The sequence below is a fragment of the Bufo gargarizans genome, chromosome 3, assembly GCF_014858855.1.
Source record: "Bufo gargarizans isolate SCDJY-AF-19 chromosome 3, ASM1485885v1, whole genome shotgun sequence".
In the NCBI taxonomy this organism is placed as follows: Eukaryota; Metazoa; Chordata; class Amphibia; order Anura; family Bufonidae; genus Bufo; species Bufo gargarizans.
Window position 1 is genome coordinate 465,859,168 of NC_058082.1, and position 21,693 is coordinate 465,880,860.

Consider the following 21,693-nt stretch of genomic DNA (forward strand, 5'->3'; position numbering starts at 1 on the left):
AGGGCTGTGGTTAGAAAGCTGGCCCAGATTTACTAATCCTGTAGATGGCATAAGAATTGGCCGGCGGTCTAGACCTGCACCAGATCTATCGCAGGCGATTTCCGGCATAAATTCTGTTCAGTCGGACAAATGCTGTTGCATACAAGGCTTTTTGTCTGGCCGACAGCCAACATTTCTGCCAGATATCTAACACGGACATGTGAATACAGCTGTACTATGCAACAGATTTTTACGCCAGAATTGTGGTGCAATTTTGGCCTCACCTTTTGCCTTGAAGCTCTTCCCCTGTTGTTGAACATGTTGTAATATGTGTAGAAAGCCTAGCTGTGCCAATTTGCGCAGACACATTGAGATCTATATGGTTTTGCCTGTATAGTGATTATAATTAGAGTGGCCATTCTGTGGTGAGACCACGTATGGAGTGGGACAGTGGCTACAGTGTGTGCCTCCTCTGTTAGGGTATATTTTAGTAGTAATGCCCAGATAACATAGATGTATTTTATACGGCTAGCCTTATATTAGGCTTCAGTTACATGCTCCCTTCTGTGTACAGACATTATGTCCTGTCCTGAGTGTGAATTTTCTGGGAATCCTCTCTCTTTCGGTCACAGGATATGATGTGGAGGGTTCAGTGCGGTGACTTATTGACAGATCATGTTAAGATGTCAGCTCAGGCTCCGGTTTTGTATACTCCAGCCTGTATATTGGTATGTGGAAGTCGGAGGGGGGCATGGGAAAAAAATAACTTCAGTGACTTGAAGCAGCTGGAGGAAAGTGGGAAAGACAGTGGCAGAGGAGGAAGGAGATGGAATTTCCCCCCCCTTTTTGCGGGGTCCTTGTTTTCCCTTATGCTGCTGTATTTACATGTGAGATTTTTTTTCATTTAATTGTTATATAGTGCCAGCATATTCAGCAGCATGTTACAGAGCACGCTGATTTGTGGCTGGTTTTTGTGGTAAATTCTGTCTCTCTCACCGTTCAGGGCTTTACATAGTTTATTCAGGTGCCGATGCAACATAGAGTATGACAGATGTAAAAAAAAAAAATATAAAAAAAAGTGAGTATGAGTAGATTAACAGGTAAATTACGTAATAACTGTATAGTGCGGATCGTTACGGATGCAGCGATACCAAAGGATTTTAGGATTTTATTTTTGCACATTTTTTTTCCATTTGAAAAGCATATTTTCAATGGAAAAAGGTGTATTTTTTTTTTAAACTTTATTTAATAAAACTTTATTTAAATCTTACTTTTACCATTTATTAGTCCCACAAGGGGACTTTGATAGGCAATCTTCTGATTGCTTATGCCATACACTATACAGCTCTAGTGCAATTCCACTAAGGCTAATTCCTGCTGAGAGCAGGGGCGCACGGCGTCATTTGTTGCTATGACGCCGTGCGCTCCCTGCTGCCGCCACAGTACAGTAATACACTGGTATAGATCATACCAGTGTATCACTGTATTGCGGCGGCAGCAGGGAGCGCACGGCGTCATAGCAGCCAATGACGCCGTGCGCCCCTGCTCTCAGCAGGAATTCAGTCCGTGGTTCCACGGACCACTCGCGGCTGTCAAACACGGCCGTGTGCATGAGCCCTTAGTTTGTTTTTTTTGACGGACCCATTGACTTTATTGGGTCCATCCTCCGTTTTCCACTGACAAGAATAGGACAGGTTATATTTTTTTGACGGACTGGAATCACGGACGCGGAGAAAAAACTGAGGACTATTAGTTTTTTTTCACAGCTCCATAGAAATGAATGGGACCTCCACTACACTGTGAAAAATGACGGAACGGACGCGGATGCACACAACGGTCGTGTGCATGAGGCCTTAGAATAATACAACCGCATGCATCCGTCATGAACGGATCCGGTTGTATTATGTCTTCTATAGCCATGACTGATCCATCTTTAACACCATTGAAAGTCAATAGGGGCCAGATCCGTTTTCTATTGTGTCAGAGATCCGTTTGGCTCCACTTCGTCAGGACGGGCAGCAAAAGGCTGCAGGCAGCGTTTTGGTGTCCGCCTCCAGAGCAGAATGGAGACTGAACGGAGGCAAACTGAGGCATTCTGAGCAGATCCTTTTCTATTCAGAATGCATTAGGGCAAAACTGATCCATTTTGGACTGCCTGTGAACGGATCTCGCAAACGGAAAGCCAAAACGCCAGCGTGAAAGTAGCCTTTTATTGTCAGTGGGATACTAACGGGCACTATCTGATAGGCCAGGGATCAGCAACCTACGGCACTCCAGCTGTAGTGAAAATACAATTTCCGTTTCTAGGAGAGTTCTTAGAAGAGCAGAGGAAGTATGCCTTCTGGGAGTTGTAGTTTCACAACAGCTAGAGTGCCGGAGGTTGCCTACCCCTGTGATAGGCTGCAGGCTGTATTTCATTCATTAGGCCCCGGTTTGCCATACTAAGACATCGGCATCTCGTTTCTTGCGGTTCTTATGCCTGAGAGAGGAAGCTTTCTCCCTGTAAACCACTTAGGGTACTTTCACACTTGCATTAACGTTTTCCGGCATAGAGTTCTGTCCTAGGGGCTCAATACCGGAAAAGAACTGATCAGTTTTATCCTAATGCATTCTGAATAGAGAGCAATCCGTTCAGGATGCATCAGGGTGTCTTCAGTTCAGTCACTCTTACGGTATTTGGCCATAGAAAATACCGCAGCATGCTGCTGTATTTTCTCCGTCCAAAATTCTGGAAGATTCCAGCATTATTTCCCATTGTAATGCAAGTGTTCTGGAAAAACTGATCCGTTTTTCTGGTCTGTGTATGCGCAGACCTTTAAAAATGCAAAACAAAAAACCAGCAAAATAATGGATCCGTTTTTCTTCCGGATGACAGACGGGAAAGACGGATCCTGTGTTTCAATGCATCTGTTAGACGGATCCGGATCTGTCTACAAATGCTATCCGTTTGCACACTGATTTCCGGATCCGGCAGGCAGTTCCGTCGCAAGTGTGAAAGTACTCTTAGATGCCTCAATCGCTATTGACAGTGGCATCTAAGGGATTAAGAGATAAGCACTGATCCAGCTGACTGTCCAGGCCATTGGAGCAGGAGCCCGACTCTACTGTACAACTCTGCCTATTTGCACCCCAAAACTCTTTGACGTTAAATCTGTAGCCTAACCACCATCGGTGAACATACCCTTTATCGTTCTTGGGTCGTAATTCTTTAGAGTAAGCCCACGTTTAGTATGTTGTATTAGACCTTTGACCTACAAGACTGTCTTGCTGTATATTACTACATGGATCACACCCTCCACCCAAGTCAGGTGGAAGAAACTAGGTCATAGTGTGTAAGTACATACTGGCTGTCGCCTGCGTTAGGGCGAGGCACTCATCTGCGTGAATGGTGACACTAATCTGCGTGCAGCTGCAGACTACATTAACAGCCGTGGGTAGAGCAGCGTCCAGTGCCAACTGCGGGGGTTCTACAGGAAAATATCACTGACTAGAAGTGCTCGCCAACTACAGATGTTAGAATGTATTGGCCGGTCTAATGCTGTGTTATAGTCCATGCTGCGGATAGGCGCCTGGAGCTCAAAAAAATGTATTCTACTTTTTTATTTTGGGTTGTAGTGCCTTATAAATGTCAGTACCTTTACTTGCTGTCTGTCAGTGGAATTTTTGGTGAATATTTGTGTATTTTATTGTGCAGCAGAATTTCTGTGACCTGTTCATTTGAATGTGACCTGCAGAAGTCCATGCATGAGTGGAGCCGATTTTCAGAATTTCTGCAACAAATATGCCACATGTGAATAAAAATCTCCTCCTGTGTATGAGCCCTAAGAGCTGTCAGTCAGAGTAGTAGAGTGCCTTCAGCTGTTGTGGAGTTAGGACCTATGCACACAACAGTATTTGTGGTCCGTATTTTTGGAAGATTGGATGCAAACCCATTTATTTGAATCGGGCTTCAAAAAATGCGGACCCATTGCATTACATGGTGCGTTACGCATCCGTATGTCCGTTCTGCAGCCTCGCAAGAAAAATTGAAAATACCCTATTCTTGTCCATCCTGCATACAAGAATAGGCATTTTTACCATATGGCGAGACAGGCAGGACAGGGAAATGCAGAAAACACATAGCTGGAATCCTTGTTTTGCATTTTAACGACCACAAAATGGGTACGGCTGTGTCTATGGGGCCTTAGGATTGTCTACACCACAGCCTGCCTAATGCCTTCCATTTTTGTGGCATTAACATTCATTTTTCACTTTGGTTTCAATGGATTAATGATGAATGCCAAATAAACCACAAGGGAAAGTTTGATTGTTTTCATGCAGCACCACCACATGCGGTTTCCACAGGAGGGTTCCTAGGAGAGAACAGAGTGGTAACATGTTTTTGGACACCATAGTGGTGCCGGTTCACTATGCGGTGCCAGTGTGGTTTGTACTATTTATTTCCATTCATCAGTTATCTACTAGAAGTATTTTGTGTGAAGATTCCTCCAAGTATACAATCCCTTTGATAGAAATGCCTCTCAGCGATGAACTGCTTCCAGTGATCATCTGTAATCTGGGGGCGAATATGTGGAGAAGTTTTCAGTTTCCTTGCCTGCCGCACCCTCTTGTCCCACCATGTGGCACTCTGCCTGGCGAATGCGCGAGTCCTAACAGACCCTCCTCTACTTTCTCGAACCCCCTTAATAGGGTGTATTAAAGGACAACCCCTTTAAATAACCGCTCGCAAATGTATTTCTAAGAAGCAAGAGCTATGAGAGGATCACCAGGCCTAGAAGTGCTGATACACCAGAGGTAGCAACCTCCAGAGCTTCAGATATGAAACAACAACTCCCAGCAGGCACACTTGCTTGGCTGTTCCTGGAACTTCCATAAAAATAAATGGTGCATGCTGGGCATAGTAGTTTCAAAACGGCTTGTGTCTGCTAACCCCTGCTAAACACTTTCACCTGTTTGGCCGAGATATTGCTCCTCAGCTCACTATACACAGGAACTCTTGGCTTTGGTTTGGCCAAGCATGCATGTGTTGCTGTTGGGGAGAGAGGAGTTGGGCTACGTTCACAGTAGTGTTGTTAATTTGGACGAAACCTGGTATTTATGCTGGAAAAGTGGCCGGATCACCGCCAAATCCCATCATAGTCAATGGGGATCCAGCAGTTCACGGTTGCATCCGGCAATGCCAGATACAGTGAGCTCCGGTAGCCGGAATTCAAACTTAACAGTGAACGGGATCTAAGTTGATCCTCCTTTCCCCTCTTCGGAGAGTTGGAAGGCTGCCATATTCGCTGTCCTCCTGAATTTGGTGGGTTTGCACAAATTTCCTCCTATATGTATCGGGGCTTTAAGTATAGATTTTAAAACCAGTGACAGTAAAATCCTGTGTCCCTTATGGCCCTCATGAATGCACTGGAGCGCCTCCAAATGTCCTCTAGGTGAGTTATTGGAGTAATACTGCAGACGTCACCTTTTAAACCAATATTTTCCAGATTCCTTGACTGTCCTCTAGTAGTAAAAGAGGAAACGGCTTGTTTGAGCCGAAGGAATGAGAGGAATTTCTGTATTATCATTTCTGCTGAACTTATTAGTCTCTGTCCCGGCCTCGCTGAGGGAGTCGCTGGCGTGTGGAGGCTTAAATCATTTTGCATAATATCTGAAGGTGGATTGGATTCCTCAGACTCTAATTGCGACGATGTTCTGGCACAGATTACAACCCTGCCTCTGTTCCCAAACATCTGATATAGCACAGCCACTGACGGCAGATCCCCTACAAAGTGCTAATGAGTGAAAGTCCCTGCAATAACGAGTAATGTGACCCCGTACTGGGGAGTGAAAGTGACCATCCGCATTAGGCCGCATTCACCTCACTATGGGTCAGCGGTGCCCATGTTGTGGTCCGCAATCTGCAAGATGCGGTGAAAGATAAGGGGCCGGGGGATGTTCTGTCTTTTGCGACGCAGAGGCACAGACCCAGAAGCACACAGAAGGGCTTCCTTGTATTTCCGGGTCCGTGACTCTGCGCCACAAAAGATAGGACATGCCCTTTCTTTCACTGCGTCTTGCAGATTTTGGACCCATTGAAGTCAGTTAAACCCCCAAAAATGCAGATCAGATGCAGACTGAAAATACGGTTCTGGGCATGAGGTCTCGGGACCCTTTCAGGCGGGCGAGTATCACTTGTGCGTTGCGTGAAAATCGCAGCATGCTCTATGACATGGTTATAAGGGAAAATAATAGCCTTCTTTAATACAGAATGCTAAGTATAATGTCAATTGAGGGTTAAAAAATAATAAAAACAGACCTCACCTCATCCACGTGATCGCGCAGCCGGCATCGTCTTCTTTCTTCTTCTTCTTTCATGACCTGCAAAAGGAACATGGTGAGCGCGGTGACGTCATCAAAGGTCCTTTTACAGGTCCTGAAAGAAGACTATGCCGGCTGCGCGATCACGTGGATGAGGTGAGTTTTAACCCTCAATTGACATTATACTTAGCATTCTGTATTAAAGAAGGCTATTATTTTCCATTATAACCATGTAATGGAAAATAATAAAATCTACAGAACACCAAACCCAAACCTGAACTTCAGTGAAGAAGTCTGGGTTCGGGTCTGGGTACCACATTCAGTTTTTTCTCACGCGCTTGCAAAACGCATTGCCCTCGCACAGAAAAACTGAACATCGGAACGCAATCGCAGACAAAACTGAATGCAATTGCGTGCCTACTCGAGCGGGTTTCCTGTAATGGACCCAGAACGCATCCGGCCCTCACCCGCGACGCCTGTGTGAAGGGGGCCTAACTGTGTAACTGTATCCAGACTTTTTCCGAGATTAAAACTTTAAATGTTATATTTCCCGGCCCCAGTGGTTGTATCTGGGTTCATTCTGCTCGTTGGCTTGAGTCATTCTGGCAAACATCAGTGAGAAGTCACTTACAAACCAAATAACTTTTGTAACTGGACTTTGGAGGTAGGACAGACAGAAAAACCGGTTTGGCTGACTTTTGTCAGTGGCTTGAGTTGTCAGAGGTACAGCTAAAAAATAGGACTTTTATGCTCTTTCAGGGAAATACCTGTATTTAGTTGCCTAGCTGGCTGGTGTCCAACAAGATGATGTCCCCGCCCGTGTACAGCTGAATACACCTGAGGAGGGGGGGGGGGGGGGGGCGGTGATCCTGAAATCTCTGCTGTGTTTGGACGTGGCAAACAACATACCTGCTGTTACGTGGTGGGTTTGGTTTCCGCAAAGGGGGGGGAAAAAAACTAATTACACACACCAAAACTAAATTACATTAATTACAAAATGAATGTCATTTTTAACTCTGCTGTGTGCTTTCCCTTGCTGGAAGAATACACACCATGACAGCAGGCATACTGTTGCAAAAGCTGGGAGGTTTTTTCTCCCAGGCTGTGAGCTCTGCGCTGCGATTGGCCAGCGCTACAGCCTAGGAGGAGGAGACGCCCAGGAGAACACGGGCAGACTCCTCCTACTATAACTTACTGAGCGAAGATACCAGAGGACATAACGGGAGAACGGAGCGGCGCCCAGGGATAATAGTAAGTGCAGTGAGATCCCTGGGCGCTGCTGTATGTCAGGATACTTGGTTCACAATGTTTTTCCAGGTGAAAGGTCCTCTTTAATGCGTTTTTTTTGCTACTTCCAAAACACAGCCGCGAAGTGTGGCAGCACTCTTACTGTTGCACATTGTATTACATAGTAAATGTGTAGGGCCTACATCTACATCTTAGGTGTAGCATCTTTTGGCAGGGATAACAGCCTCCAGTCTTCTTGGGTATGATGACCGCAAGGTATGCACACCTGAATTTTGAGGATTTTCTGCCATTATTCTCTGCATATCATCTCAAGATCTGTCAGGTTGGATGGGGACCGTCAGTGGACAGACATTTTCAGGTGTCTCCAGAGATGTTCGATTGGATTCAAGTCAGGGCTCTGGCTGGGCCACTCAAGGACATTCACAGAGTTGTATCTAAGACGCTTGTGTTGGGGTTATGGTGTGCTTTGGGTCATTGTCTTGTTGGAAGGTGAACCTTTGGTCCAGTCTGAGGTCTAGAGCACTCTGGATCAGGTTTTCAATAAGAATATCTCTGTACTTTGCTCCAGTCATCTTTTCCTCAACCCTGACCAGTCTCCCTGTCCCAGCTGCTGAAAAACACCCCCACAGCATGATGCCACCACCATGCTTCACTGTAGGGATGTTATTGGGCAGAGCAGTGCCCAGTTTCTTCTAGGCATGAAACTTCAAATGAAGAGAGACTTCTTTCTGGCCACTCTGCCATAACGCCCAGATTGGTAGAGTGCTGCAGTGATAGTTGACGTTTTGGAAGTTTCGCCCATTTGCACATAGGATCTTTTGGAGCTCAGGCAGAGTGACCACCACTCTTACCCTAGCCCGTCTTCCTCGATTTCTTAGTTTGGTGAGGCGACCAGCCCTAGGAAGAGTCCTGGTTATAAGAATTTTGGAGACCACTGTACTGTTCCCCAGATCTGTGCCTCCACACAATCCTGTCTCTGAGCTCTACAGGCAGCTCTTTCCTCCTTATTGCTTGGTTTTTGCTCTGATATGCATTTTCAGCTGTGAGATCTTATATAGACAGGGATGTATCTTGCCAAATCATGTCCGATCAACAGAATTTAGATGGACTCAAGGTGAAGAAACATCTCAAAAATGATCACGATAAATTGGAGGTTCCCAGAGTATAATTTCAAATGTCATCGCAAAGGGTCTGAATACTTGTGTAGATACAAAAATGTATTTTATCCTCTTTTAATACTTTTTTTTTAAAAATATTTCTAAATTCTGTTTCCACTTTCTTGTTATGGCGTATTGAGTGCAGATTGATGGGGGAAACCTTGAGGGTTTAAGACTTTCCAAATGCATTGTGTATATAATTTGCGGGATGCTTCAGCTTGGAGAAGTAGACTACTATGCTATTCAATATAGTAAAAAAAGAAAACAACTAATGACCTGACAGAGGCCAAAAGAACACCTTCAGGTGAATAGAGTCCCTTATATGTTTTTTAACACCCTGTATGCCAGTGTAGGGTGTAAGGTGTGTGTCTCTTCATCTAATGCTTGTTAGTCTAAAACATACTAACATACTAAAGTGTTTGTTTGGTTTATCTACTTTGGATGTCTGAGCCCCAAATCCCCCCCCTCCCCCATCTACAGGTTTATAATTATTCTGCATGCCCTGTATTATATATAGGGGTTAGCTATGAGGACGGGGCTGAGACTACAGACTATATTTTTTGGGCTTACAAGATATCAATAGAGCTTTGTGCGGTGCAATGTATGTGAGGACCTGGGATGAAAGGCCATCTTAATATGTAACGGTTGGGTGTGTCCCTTTTAACCATGGCAAAGTGTACAACACCAATTAACCTCTTTGTAGAATACACAGCCACCGCTGTTCTGCTATACACTCCCTATAGACCGTACTGAACACTCGAGGGTGGGGGTGGTGGGGACTGGAAGTTCTGCCAAGTTATAGATCACTGGTCTCCAGCTTGTAGCTCTCCAGCTGTTGTATCCTAGTTTGTTCCTACAGGTTAACGATACATTCACATGCCCGTATCGGTTTTGCGATCCACAAAATACAGATGACATCGATGTGACGTTCATGTTGCTTCTGTTTTCCTCTGCGGACCCATTGACTTCAATGGGTCCGTGAACCACATTTTGCGGCCAAGTATACAATATGTTTTAACTTTTACATAATGAAAATATGGATGTGGAAAGCACATGGATGTCCACAAAGTTCATAGGGTTGTGTGGATGCCCCCTAACCTTAGTTTATATGCAGATGTATTTCTTGTGGTGTTTGGTGCATTTCTTTCTGGCTGGCATTTTTGCTGTATTTTTTAGGCAAAAAAAAAAAAAACAATACACACAAAAACTATAGACTTTGCATCGGCTAGTTTAACACCTGTGCCTGCTAGAACAGCCTGTCGGAGTTCTCCAGATTGCTGGATATTGCCGCCGCCTGACAGACCCCATTGACTATAATGAGGCCCAGCACAGATCCAGTCGCTACCTGGCAAATATGCTGGAAATCCAAAAACCACTGCAGCGTTTTGTCTGGCAGGTTCCGAAACAGGGAGATGCATACAGTATGTGAAGCTAGCCTTAGACGTCTCTGGGGAAATATTTATTAATTGTTTTTTTTTTTTTAATACTAGAGTATGTTTTGGGTCTGGCATTATTTCCTTCATTGTCTGGTGCCCCCCCATCCCTCCCCTCCATAAAACACCATTGTTTTTTTATTTTTTATTTCCCTGTTTTTTGCCTGGTGTTATTGTCCCCATGCTGCTCTACAGAGGAAGTGACATCACACATCTACATACTTTAAAACATAAGGCATACAAAAAAGGTTATGGGAAAATAACGCCAGGTGTTAAAATACTATATATTGGTAAAAATGCTACAAAAATGTACTGAGCAAGTCAAGCTTGCCCCCTGTAAAAATGCATAAGAGAAGACTGTGCGGTAGCACCCTAAAAGAGGAATCCATTTATGATGTATGACATGCATCTATAACTTATCAGATGTCTGTTGTTGTTTCTTTGTTTCTTATTTTTTCTCGATTTTGATCTTGACAAATCCTTGATCGAAGCTAAAATCAATGATTTCATTCAAATTATCTGATCTTCTCCATCCCTCAAAGATAAGTGGAGCCAGAGATGTTTAATAGCCGCTTATCCCTCTTCTCTATTGCAATTCCATTGTAATCAGGATTGGTAAATGTGAGCAGTTTTGTTAGCTGTTTTCTAGGTCTGTAACTAATGATCACTAGTATTGCATGTATTTTGGTCAGATTGCAAGAACACCCGCTATGGGGTAGGCCCTGCCTCGAAAAATAGGAAATTTACAACTGCCGTTCCAGGACTGGTCAGGTGAAGTGATCGGACTGATCTTTGTACTGAGGGGGTTGTTTGTGAGCATTATCAGTCCACATGAATCTGAAGTGTCCATCAATCCGCTCCCTGACTTGCTGTCCCTGTGTCGATAGGCAACCTCTGTGTAGTGATATACACTTCTGTTGAATGGCATAATAAATTAAAAATAACTTTTTCCTGCTCTCAAGACCAAATTTACGTTCCCTTAAAATTTCGATGAGCGCTTCTTGATATTCTCAGCCATGTAGTTTTAAGAAGCAATATATCATTACTATCGTAAATAAGATCTTCGCAATAAATAAAGGAATGTCATATTGTAGTTGAAATCCAAAAAAATAAGCAAATTCATTTGTATCTCTGGAGTTTAAGGAATTCTGAAATTCTGAAAATCCCCATAAAAGGATAAAAAGCCTTGGAAGAAGAATTTACATGGAGCCATTGGCATTCTAAATGTAGTGTGTTGTCTCCCTCTAGTGGTGAAAACATGACACATGCATGGTTAGTTGTGCTCAGACTTTAGGAAGGACCATACAGCTTTCATGTAGTTTACTAGTAAGGTGTTACCTATGAACCTGGCTGACCTGTTACATGTGCGCTTGGCAGCTGAAGGCATCTGTGTTGGTCTGTGTGGCATATATTTGTTTGTAAAATTACTCCCGAGGTTTTAATATATGCAAATGAGGCTCCAGGAGCAACGGGGACGTTGATGTTACACCTAGAAGCTCTGCTCTCTCTACAACTGCTGCGTCCTCTGCACTTTAACAGCACCAAGTTTGATGAGGTTTACACTGCCTGGAGCAGTCAATAAAAGTGAAAAACCGCAGTGTGGTACAGCCCTGAGCTACGTGTGTAGGAGATTAGACCACTCTCATGTACCCTTTGCAGATTTTTATTTTCCGTGCGGAAATTGACCTGCCATGTAGATTTCCAAATCCACAGCATGCTAATTATGCTTGCATTTTTAGATGCGGATTTCACCCTTTTCCAATGAAGGGTGCGGATATGTTGCAGAAACCCACATAAATCTGCACAGAAATGTGTGTGGATCTTCCGTGTCTTCACCCACACTTGTGTGCAAGATAAGCAAAAACGATAGGATTGGGTGGAGACATGGAAAATCTTTGATGTCTGTTTCAGATTTCAAGTGCATGCCGGTGCATTATGATGAGGTCACCTACTGGACACACGGGGCGATTTATCAAAACTGAAGTAATGATAAACTGGCTTAGTTGCCCATAGCAACCAATCAGATTCTACATCTTATTCCCAAAGAAACTCTCTTTTTTAAGGAAGATTTTTCTGCTAACCCATGATGACTGGATCAGATGTGACTACCTGAAGCTAGCCATACACATTAGATTTAATTTAATAGGGCTAAGCTGCGCCTTGGCCACGTGGCCGATGAACGTGTCATCATTCAGCCCAGGCAAAGCTGCTAGGCTTTCAAACACTTGCCTACCGCTGATAGGCAGGATTCCCGGGTGTCGGACCTCCACCAATCAGATACTGATGAACTATCTGGTGGATAGGTCATCAGTATTTAAGGCTGGGAAAGCCCGTTTAATGGCGGCAAGGACCAGCTAACATGTATGGTGGTGTCCAGACTCTCCATTGATGTCAGATGTTGATGCTCTTGGGAAGATAAGCAGCATACTTCACATGCCCATTCAGAACCCATGCTGCACCCTGAGCTGAGCATGTGTATGGGGGCTAGGAGAGATGCTGTACCATTACCAATGTATGGCCAGGTTTATGGTGGGTTTACACAGTCTAATAGTCGGGCAGATTATCGGGCACAAATGTTCCTGCAAACGCTCCTTCCTGACAATCTGTCCATGCCCTGAGAAAGCTTACTCCCCATTACTCCCCCCCCCCCCCAACAATTAAATGTGGGATCGCGCCCTTCCCCTAAGTAGTCAGGAAGTTGGCTCCTCATCACCCCTCCAGCAATTAAATACAGGCTCACCAGCCTCCCCCGACCCCCCCAAAATAATCACATTGCTCGTTCCCCCATTTCACCATCCTCCCTCCCACCCCTAAAGTAGTCCCAGTTCTTGTTCCCCTATCTCCCTATGCTCACCATGCTGTCACCAGTCTATTCGGATACCTTTCTGTAGCAGACCTGAGGCCCGCACTCTGCTATTGCTCCTCTGTGGAGGCCGGGGCAGGCCTAGCGTAACTGTCATGTGTGATGCCCTTTTTTTCATTGCCATACAGCGCGTCGACGGGAAAAGTCATAAATGGCAACAAGAATGAAAAGTCTTGCCGTCATTTGGAGACAGCTGGCGTGCCAGCAGAATGCGGTCTACGTGCCACCTCTGCACCCATGCTGCAGAGTTTTGACCCTGGAAACTACAGCATCATGTCACTCCAAAAACCATACTGATCAGTGGCACAATCCACCAAGATGGAGGATAAACATCGCTGATCTTATTTTTATTTCTGACCATTTATTACAATCATTCAGAAGCCAGCAAACCATGAGGAGGACCAGATGGAGTTGTGCTGCAATTCCCTGCTCGGTGGGCGACTGGGGGTGCTGTAGTGCAGGGGCCATGCCGCGTTGTAGCCTATTCATTTTTGATAATCCGTATGAAGCCCAGTAGTCTGATCCCCACACAGGTTTTTTTTTTTATTATTAATCTTTTTATTTATTTAAATGGGACCTATCAGCAGGATCAACTCTTTTTAAACCAGGCATGCAATATGTTCGGGTTGATCCTGCTAATTCAAATGTTACCTGTCTTTTGAAAATCGGTTGGTGGTGTTCCTGAGGATAAAAAAAAGTTTGCCTTTATGAAACTGATGGCTGAAGTGCTGGCTAGACCCCTTGGTGCACAGAAGCCCTCATTTTTCTTGGGAATATCGCAGCCAATTTCCCTAAGCAGGGTCAATCCTACTAAGCTGTATGCCTGGTTTGAGAGGGTTGATCCTGGGGACGGGTTCTCTTTTATACCACAAAACCTAATTTGTAGATAGTAGATGAATTGATGTAAGCAACGTGTTACTATAGCACTTTGAAGGAATACTATGAAGTCCTGAGCATAAGACCTCTTTCACACTACCGTTTTTCTATTTTTTTCATTTTGCAGGCGTTTTTTTGTGTTCCGTGTACGGTCTGTATACAGAACCATTCATTTCAATGGTTCCGCAAAAAAAACGGAATGTACTCCTGTATGCATTTCGTTTCCGTATTTCCGTTTTTCCGTTCTGTTGATAGATAGGACATGTCCTATTATTGCCCACAAATCATGTTCTGTGGCCCCATTCAAGTCAATGGGTCCGCAAATAAAACGAAACACATACAGAAATGCATCTGTATGTCTTCCGTATCCGTTCCGTTTTTGCGGAACCATCTATTGAAAATGTTATGCCCAGTCCAATTTTTTCTATGTAATTACTTTATACTGTATATGCCATACGGAAAAACGGAACGGAAACACAACAGAAACAAAAAAACGGAAAGCAAAACACTTAAATAGCCATACGGTAGTGTGAAAGAGGCCTAAGTTTAGAAATCACCGTTGTAGTGCCTGCATGTCACCACAAGATGGCGGGATGAGCACATGCCTGAGTTCACTGCTTGGAGCACTAGTAGGCTTCTGTCCTCTGATCATATTAACAAATCCTGCTTGCAGCGTAACTGAAAAATCCTCTTAAGCATTGCTAGGCGTGCACACATTAGTAATAAAAACTCTAACAATAGGCCGTCTGTGCCGAGGACTTTTATCAGGATTGAGCTTTCAAGTGCTGGTGAGTGGAAAGTACTTGAGTAATTTTATATTTTTTTATTATTTCTTCTTCATAGATCACTTCCATTAATTAATAGGATCTCTGAGGAATACAGCACCCACTCAATGTTAAAGGGATTGCCCAGCTGGGAAAAATTCTGTTTGTGTGTTTAAAAAGACGATATATCACTTGCTTATATACAGGTGAAACTCGAAAAATTAGAATATCGTGCAAAGATTCATTTATTTCAGTAATGCAACTTAAAAGTAGAATATTGTGAACAAAAATATAAACGCAACACTTTCCGTTTTGCTCTCATTTAGCATGAGCTGAGCAAAGATCTGAAACATTTTCTACATACACAAAAGACCCATTACTCTCAAATATTCTTCACAAATCTGTCTAAATCTGTGTTAGTGAGCGCTTCTCCTTTGCCGAGATAATCCATCCCACCTCACAGGTGTGGCATATCAAGGTGCTGATTAGACAACATGAATATTGCACAGGTGTGCCTTAGACTGTCCACAATTAAATGCCACTCTGAAATGTGTACAGTTTTGTCTTACGGGGTTGGGGGGGGGGGGTGTCAGATAACCAGTCAGTATCTGGTGTGGCCACCATTTGCCTCATGCAGTGCAACACATCTCCGTCGCATAGAGTTGATCAGGTTATTGATTGTGGCCTGTGGAATGTTGGTCCACTCCTTTTCAATAGCTGTCCGAAGTTGCAGAATATTAACAGGAACTGGAACATGTTGTCGTATACGCCAATCCAGAGCATTCCAAACATACTTAATGGGTGACATGTCTGGTGAGTATGCTGGCCATGCAAGAACTGGGATGTTTTCAGCTTCCAGGAATTGTATACAGATCCTTGCAATGTGGGGCCATGCATTATCATGCTGCAACATGAGGTGATGGTCGTGGATGAATGGCACAACAATGGGCCTCAGGATCTTGTCACGATATCTCTGTGCATTCAAAATGCCATCAGTAAAATGCACCTGTGTTCGTTGTTTATAACATACGCCTGCCCATACCATAACCCCACCACCACCATGGGCCACTCGATCCACAACATTGACGTCAGCAAACCACTCACCCACACGACGCCACACACACTGTCTGCCATCTGCCCTGAACAGTGAAAACCGGGACTCATCCGTGAACAGAACGCCTCTCCAACTTGCCAGACGCCATCGAATGTGAGCATTTGCCCACTCAAGTTGGTTGCGACGACGACGAACTGCAGCCAGGTCCAGACCCCGACGAGCATGCAGGTGAGCTTCCGTGAGACGGTTTCTGACAGTTTGTGCAGAAATTCTTTGGTTATACAAACCGATTGTTGCTGCAGCTGTCCGGGTGGCTGGTCTCAGACGATCATGGAGGTAAACATGCTGGATGTGGAGGTCTTGGGCTGGTGTGGTTACACGTAGTCTACGGTTGTGAGGCCGGTTGGATGTACTGCCAAATTCTCTGAAACGCTTTTGGAGACGGCTTATGGTAGAGAAATGAACATTTATTGCACGGGCAACAGCTCTGGTAGACATTCCTGCAGTCAGCATGCCATTTTCACGCTCCCTCAAGCGTTGCAATGTCTGTGGCATTGTGCTGTGTGATCAAAATGCACATTTCAGAGTTGCCCTTTATTGTGGGCAGTCTTAGGCACACCTGTGCAATATTCATGCTGTCTAATCAGCACCTTTATATGCCACACCTGTGAGGTAGGATGGATTATCTCGGCAAAGGAGAAGCGCTCACTAACACAGATTTAGACAGAATTGTGAACAATATATGAGTAATGTGTCTTGTGTATGTAGAAAATATTTCAGATCTTTGAGTTCAGCTCATGCAACACTTTCGGTTTTGCTCCCATTTTGCATTTATATTTTTGTTCAGTGTAGTTTCATCTTTTAAGTTGCATTACTGAAATAAATGAACTTTGCTTTGTGTGAACAGGGCAGGCGGACTGTGTCATTTGAATAACTAGGCCGGCCTCTTCCTGTCTGTGCATCTGCCATGATGAAAATCGACTGGCTTATCTATTAAAATGAGCCAGTCAGCCAGCCCCCTTCACAAGCAGCACTGGATCCATGCTGACAAAGGCCAGCACAAGTCGGAAGAGAAGCTGCTGCGACCTGGGGCTAGCACTTACATATCTGGAGATCGGGGTACACTTGTTAATTTAAGTATAATAGCAAGTTCTATTTTTATTGCAAGGTGAATAATCCCTTTAAAGAGGATTTGTCGCCATAAAATGCAATCTGCACGGAGCATGTTATAGAGCAGGAGGAGCTGAGCAGATGGAAATATAGATTTGTGGGAAAAGATTTAGTAAAACTTGTAACTAGCAATTTTATCTCTGCTATCTCTGACTTTATTGTTCACAGGGGAAGTGTTATGTGACTGACAGCTACCCCTGTATACACGCACAAAGAATGCTATCAATCAGTGATAACACCTCCCCTATGTACAGCTATCACGGACTGACAGCTATCTCTGTATACACACTTACACAGAGAATGCTATCAGTCACTGATAACACATCCCCTGTGAACAATGTTGGCAGAGATATATGGTAATTGTTTGTTTTTCACCTAACAAATCTATATTTCAATCTGCTAAGCTCCTCCTGCTCTAGAACAAGGGGCCTGAATATTTCATTGAATTTTGTGATAACAGATCCTCTTTAAAGGTGTAGTAGGATTTAACTAAAAACCCTGTACATGTGCTAAAGAAGCAAAACTTTTCTCTCCTGCTGCTTCTTTCGCCACACTCTGGCTTTCCCTACCACTGATGTCATCTTCCTGGTTGCATCAGTGACATATCTTGCACACAGGTCACAGTGCAGCCAATCACAGGCCTCAGCAGTATACTAAACTCCACTGCTGACTCCAGTGATTGGCTGCAGCTGTGACCTCTGTGCGTGGAACGTGGCTGTTGCAGCCAGGAAAACAGTAGAGAAGGACTCCTCTTTAAACATAATAATTTATTTATTTTTTGGTCTAGAAATGTTACTTATTTTATTTATTTTTTTATCCCTCCCACCCCCTGACTGGAGTGAGTTTGCAACCCTTTTTTGTGACTTTAAAAAGTCGCGTTAATAAATCTGCAGTGAGAGTCATTGACATAGCTAACCATGCTCTGTTTTCCACCTGCTTTTCAAAACAGCAGGTGGCCCAAAAATGCAAAAAGTCACAAATTTATTTAAGGGCAAAATGTTGTAAAAGTCCTGCTTTGTGACTTTTTGAAGCCAGAATTCCATAATACAACAGTCTGGACGTAATCCACACCTTGTGAATGTGGCCTTACCGCTGCTTCACCTGTTTTTTCCAACGGTTCAACTGATCCAAAATGTTTTTATGGTCATCTGAGTTTGGTTGAGGGCTCATGCATACGACCGCATCCGTTTTGCAGTCTACAAATTGCGGATCTCGGACGAGTACACGCCACCATTTATTTTCTGTAGAAATGCCCTGTCCTTGTCCGCAAAACAGGCAAGAATAAGACATGTTGTATCTTTTTTTTCTGGGTCTGCGGAACAGATGTGGAAAAGTGGACGGCACACTGTGTGCTGTCCGTATCTTTTGTGGCCCCTTAGAAATAAATGGGTCTGCATCCAATCTGCAAAAAATGTGGCTCGGATGCGGACAGAAACTATGGGCAGTGTGCATGAGTCCTTAGTCTGGTGTTTCTCTTGGCTAAAGATGTAATGAAGAGGGAAGATTTCTAAAAACATTCACTCTACCTTTCCTCGTCCCTGTGGTTGTATGCCGGATATTTCATGTAAAATAGAGTTGGTACGCAGATGGTGATACAGGCTATGAACCTTGCTGGTGTGCACTTCTTGGCAGCCAAATGGTTAATAATAAAACGCACCACTCTGAGCACGGGGAAAGCTGATGCCTCTTCTCTTCTCTTTTATTTCCTTCCTGTGTGAAATGCTTCATTTTTGCATCTCGCCTCTGCCCACAGTCGCTCAGAGGAAAACCTTATCCTGCCCTCGGATAGACCAAGGTGGGTAAGCCAAGGGGACCCAGCAACTGTAGGATGCGTTCTGGCTGCCCCCCCTACAGCATTCCTAAACTATATTTAGGAGGCCAGTATCAGTGCAGCTGTCCCCTGACTTGGAGCTGCAGTGTTAGGGAAACTGACTCATAGGCCTCCTCTCACATTTCAGTACCTCTCTCTGTGTTGACCGGAAAGCCTGTGCGCTCTCTGTCTCGCTCTCACTCAATCCCTGCTTCCACGTCTTAAGGTTTCCTATCCCCTCGGGCTGCGGTAAGGTGCAAATATTAATGGAGGAGGCGACTTTTGTCTTCTAGACGCCTCAAACTTGTGACTTTTTAAACTTTTCCATCACTTTGACACAATACACTTGGCAATCCATTGCTGGTGTAATCAGGCCCAGACTATTCTTAGAGCTGGCTCGTTGTGTCTGTATGGCGGCGAAACGCTACTCCTTCTAGAGGCATCGAGGATAGTCCCCTATTCTTTATTATTTTATCATAATTATAGGATTATTACAGTACTTGTATTTATTCCTATAACACGGTGCGGCTTTTACTCCCAGGCTGCTAACGCTTTGTCATTGCTGAATTAATGAAATCCCCTAATATTACTGAATTATTTATATTGTCATTATTTATATTTATTTTTTATCATTTTGTCTTTAGTTCAATATAATTTTCTTCTTTTTTTTTACGTCTATTTTGGACAGATTTCAGCTGGGGGAAGAGAAGTTGTAGAAGTGTTGCTATATAATCTGTTTTATTTAAGAGCTGCAGTCATTGGATTTTAGAGCTTTTTGTTTTTTCGCCTACCTTTATTTGCCTGTAGATATTTTATGTTCTCATTAGGTTTTGCTTCCACATAAAAGAACTTTCATTAGTTATGAAAAAAAGTACAGAGGAAGGGAGGGCAAGTTAGTTTCCTAGCAATGACTTCTGTTTTGGAGAGTATCATGCAGCGGTTCCGTGTTCACTTTTTTTGTTTTCTTTTATTACAGTTCTCTTGATTTTGGGCGTACCTTTTTATATTGTTTTTATGAACTATGAGGTCCCAATGTTGTTCCATTAGAAATACTGGCCATAGATATATTTTTTTATTCACATAATACAGCCAACAATGACCATGGTTAACCGTGTCGGACTGGGGTTCCTTAGGCCCATCAGAGGAAATTATTCTCAAGGTCCAAGCCCCTTATTGTCAATAAAGTCTAATAGGTTTTGAATCAAAGAAATAGTCCTTAGTGGCAAGTGAATAGCTCCAAATGTTTTTTTTTTTTTTCTCCTGGACTTTTGCGGCCTTCAGAGACTTTGGCCCACTGTAGGGTCCTCTGATGGTTAATGATAACTACTGTACCTTGTTACCCCAGCATCCCTGTAATGGTAAGGCCGCAGATGGGGTCAGGACCCACAAATGGGGGGGAAAAGGCAGACAACCTTGAAGCAGTTTTTAGCTGATAAAACCATGATAACAATTTTTTTTAATGCATTTTGGGCACAAAACAGATGTATTGTGTCTGGGGATGAGTGAATCGACTTGGGCTGCTTCATCCGAAGTTGATTCGCATAAAATTTCAGATGAAGCAGCCTAAGTCGGTTCGCTCATGTGTCCATTGTTTTCTATATTTTCATGATTAGTAGTTATGTTATTGTTAATGCGTGTGTATACTTGCTTTTCTGCTATTTTAACACAATTCTGTCCTAGCCAAGGAGATATTGGGTCATTTATAGTAGCCATCGTACTGTGTGTGTCTATGGCCAGCTTTAGAAAACATTCAGGCGTTCCATGCTTTATACATCATGAGATAAATGCTTTTCTTAGGTCATAGGACATGATGACCGGCTGAAGAGTCAGGATCTGTTAATATCTGCCAGCTACTGGCCCACAGTAGATCTAGGATATGGCTCAATGGCCGTTAGTCCCGCAGTGGTAAAATCATGTGTTATTGCCACCTCAATGTTAACTTATTGGGCGCAAATCATCCAAGAGTCACCATGGAGCCCTAGCCTAAGGGTGCATTTACACCAACAGATTGTCTGACAGATTTTGTAACCAATCACTGGTCAGATGGCTGTTTACACACACAGATCCAACTATTGGTCTGATTGGACAGATATTAGTCAGATAATACACCCTAATGCACTGCACATTGATAGGTTGGATTTTGAAACAGAAGATTACTATGATGTTCTATGATGGAAAAATAAGTCTTAAAGAGTATGTAAAAAAATATTGTCTGATAGCAGGGATTATGTTAAAAAAATAAAAAAAAATAACCTGTTATTTCTTGTTGTACCAGTGCCGGTGGTCCATGTGTGTCTTTTTTTTTTTTTTTCACCGCTGGTCCCTGTTGCTTTTTGCTTTGCTGCAGTGATGACATACCCGTACATGCAAGTGACCAACACAGCCAGTCACTGGCCTCAGCGGTCTGATGCGGTGCATGCAGCCATCACCGCAGATGATTGACTACAGCAGTCATATGTATGTATCATGTCATCACTGACGCAGACTAAACAATGGCCAGCAAGACAGGCTAGCAATGGTTGTTTTTTTTCTCTTTACATGTTCCCTTCTGTTAGCTGATTTTTTTTTTGGGGGGGGGGGGCAACCATTTTAAAGGGGTTGTCCAGCTTTTATAATTTTTTTTTTACTTTTGATAGCAGCCTGTGGCACTCATTGGGGAAAAAAAACCACACACACTCACCTTTTCCTTGCCACTGTGACAATAATTGGCCTAAGTGGTGACATGTCTCCAAGCGGACGTCACTGCTGACAGGGCCAGGTGTGATGACATTTTCACTGCCTGGCACTTTCAATCAAAGTGCAGAGGACGCAGCAGTTGCAGAGAGAGCAGAGCCTCTAGGTGTAACGGCAACGCCCCCGTTGCTCCTAGAGGCTCATTTGCATATATTAAAACATTTTTCTCAGTAATGCGGGCACATATGAACATGGGACCAACACAGATGTCTTCAGCTGCCACATGGGACAGGTCAGCCAGTTTTATAGGGACAGTTCTGCTGACAGATGCCCTTTAATGTAACATGTGGCTGCAGCTTTTTTTAC

At 43.7% G+C, this 21,693-nt stretch overlaps 1 protein-coding gene across 19 annotated transcripts in view; it reads left to right on the forward strand.

The window, feature by feature from the left end:
* Positions 1-21,693, forward strand: part of MYO18A (myosin XVIIIA) — a 314,632-nt gene that overhangs the window by 84,636 nt on the left and 208,303 nt on the right. For 6 of the 19 annotated variants that reach the window (XM_044283657.1, XM_044283658.1, XM_044283660.1 and 3 more), the window contains exon 1: positions 18,760-18,903. The exons of 11 other annotated variants lie outside the window; for them this stretch is intronic. The gene's annotated coding sequence lies outside the window, so the exon portion shown is untranslated. Of the gene's footprint in view, positions 1-18,582; positions 18,640-18,759; positions 18,904-21,693 lie in introns of those variants that run through there. 2 more of the 19 variants (XM_044283667.1, XM_044283664.1) reach the window with 2 other exon arrangements.